Source organism: Cebus imitator, unplaced genomic scaffold, assembly GCF_001604975.1.
Source record: "Cebus imitator isolate Cc_AM_T3 unplaced genomic scaffold, Cebus_imitator-1.0 Scaffold421, whole genome shotgun sequence".
Classification (NCBI taxonomy): Eukaryota; Metazoa; Chordata; class Mammalia; order Primates; family Cebidae; genus Cebus; species Cebus imitator.
Window position 1 is genome coordinate 1,312,712 of NW_016107736.1, and position 2,855 is coordinate 1,315,566.

A 2,855-nucleotide genomic window follows, 5' to 3' on the forward strand; every position below is an offset into this window, starting at 1 on the left:
ATAGAACAATGCCTGGCACATGTAAGTGCTTGTTTTCAGTAAATATTATAATTATTAATTTTATTACCTACTGAGGATACAATGGTGAATAAAATAAACATTTCCCCTGTCCTCATGGATCTTAAAGTCCTGTACAGAGGACATGAAACCATATTTAAACAATTTTAAACTTAGAATTGTGATTAGTGGCCACAAAGGGGATTATGAGTCTGGATAAAAGGGAAATCTAATTCAGCAAATCAGGAAAGACATTTATGCAGCAGTGGCATTTAAGCAGTGGCATGGAGATTGAGTAAATTAGCCTGGGGAAGAGGGCTAAAGCAACAAGGAGCAGGGTGAGAGAGCCCAGGTGCTTCAGTGGTCTCTGCTAGGGCTGAGGTGCTTAGCCTGCTGCACAACATTCCTAGCAGGAATTGAGGCTGCTTACAGGGAAGGAACTGTGCGTGCTCTACAATTGATAGACAAGGGCCTTGGGGGCCATGGAAAAGAGAATACCAGGGGGTTCGCCTTTGAACATAAATCCTCTAATCCCTGGGAAATTGCAGGGCAGAGTGGCATAAACCAGGGAGAAGGTAACTGCTGGGGCTACATTTTGTTGAGGCAGGTGAAGGCATCCACGAGGATATTCTGTGAAGAAAAGTCAAGGCAGGGATCATACAAAATTGACCAAACCTACCTTTGCAGTTGAATTTTAAAAGAAAGTTCCTGAATACTTAAGAAATCATATTTCCTGTACATATGTGAAGGGTTGAGTTGAGAGACCTCAAATGCTCAAATTATTCCTGGCATGCACAACCTTAAATTAGAGGGGCTAAATAAAGCTGTGGCCTGCCTTTTCTGAAAGTTTGCCAACCACTGATATAGATCATGCGGGACATGGGGCCTCATCTGGGCTGATCTTAATAGACGCTGGAACTTGCTTCCTTTCTGCAATCTCTGACATCAGCCCTAGTTTTTAGTCATGTATCTCTTTCTCTAAGATATAAAGTATTTGGGGCCCTCAGGGAGGGTGGGTTTAGTCCTTGGCCAACTAAAGGGTTCCTTGCCTTGAGAATTAATGATTGATTTCTGTTATTAAACAGCCTGTACCAGATTGTTCTTTTCATCTGCATAGACCCATCATCTACATGGGTTTTAGAGGTGCCCTCTGACTGCTGAACCAACATCTGAAACGTTCTTTTAGTTTGGCATCAGTAAACACTTCAGACCTCCCAGACAGTTCAAAGTCATGCTCCACATCACCTTGTTTGGAAATATCACCATCTGGTGGATTCCACTGTATCTGCTCTCAAAGACCTAGCTGTGTTTTACCAATTGAGGGCATCCATGACTTGCAGAATATTGCAGCTGCATACTGACTTTGGGATTGGGGTTTGAGGAAACCAGAGTTGGAGGGCAAATAAGAGAGAACGTACTACGCTTCACACTTCAAAGTTGAAATATTGGTACACAGTCAGTTGGATATATACTGTTTGATTGGCTTTTCTCAGCAGTGCAATGTGCCCCCCAACACCTCTTCTCCTACAAAGTGTCATTGTACCCCTGTGAACCTGGATTGCTTGTAGAGGGACCACAGATCATTTTCAAGCAGTGAAAAGGAACTAATAAATTGCTGTCCCTTCCTTCACACATTTTTGAAATTAAATCTCTGGAATCTGACAGGAGGCAGGACTGACTTCCTTCAAATATAGGCGCTCCCTGGCATGGTCAATCCCAGGGGCCTCAAGTCAAATGACTCCATGGGCAGCCCAGCCCAGACACATGCAGTGAATCCACAGTGCTCTTGCTCTTTAGCTAAAGTATTAGTGAAGTATATTAAATATTGCCTTTAATTAGGAGCAATGTAGGGAGCAAAAACACAGACGTGTTCAGACTTAAAAGAGAGTATCTGCTCAAGTAAAAAAAAATACCTGGGCTTTAGAAATAAATGGATTAAGATTCAAATCCCAATTTTTCCAAATACTGGCTGCGTAGACTCAAGCCCTGCTTGTGACTTTTAGTTTCTTTATCTGCAGGATCAGATAATCATAGTACCTTCTTTATGCAGTTGCAATAAAAATTAAATGAGAAAGTAATCTTGCTGTAAATAACTCTCACTTAGTAACTTTAATATAGAACTTTTTAAAAATTTATTTGGGGCTTTATTGCAGTCCTGACAATAAAGGAGTGCAAGTCTCTTGCTATCTAAGCCCAAAGTCCTTACTCAGATGTAATTCGTATTTAGAATGATGTTCTCCCTCGCAAAAAGCATTTATTTAACATGCAACAAAAGACGTAAAGATCCAAAGGATTATGTTTGAATTGTGGATCTAGTTTAGATCTATTTATCTCATTTCTTTTGAGTGATTTTCTCAGATTTCATTATTTTCTAGGGAGCAGGATTTTTTTTTCAAATGAAGTTTCACTTGGAACCCCAATATAGTAAATAAATAAAAGATGCAGAGGTTGAAGCTGGGACTGGAGCTGGAGGAAGAGGAGGAAGACTCTATTTGGTTCCTACTAGAATGTAAACTCTCAGATAGCAGGTATGTTGCCTGTTTTGTTCACTGCTGCATTCCCAGTGTCTACAACAATGCCCTGATTAACAGGACTCAACAGATAATTTTGATCAAATGATGGATAAACAGCATATAAGAAAGGCTCTGCTGAGCTTAATACCTAGGTGATGGGTTTATTTGTGCAGCAAACCACCATGGCACATGTTTGCCTACGTAACAAACCTGCACATCTACTCTAAAACACAAATAAAATGAAATAAAAAGAAAGGCTAGCACATAATAAGCACCTAAGAAAATCCTAGTGCCTTTTACCTATCCAGAAACCCCACAGAAAGTTGAGAGACATGATGTTGCTGT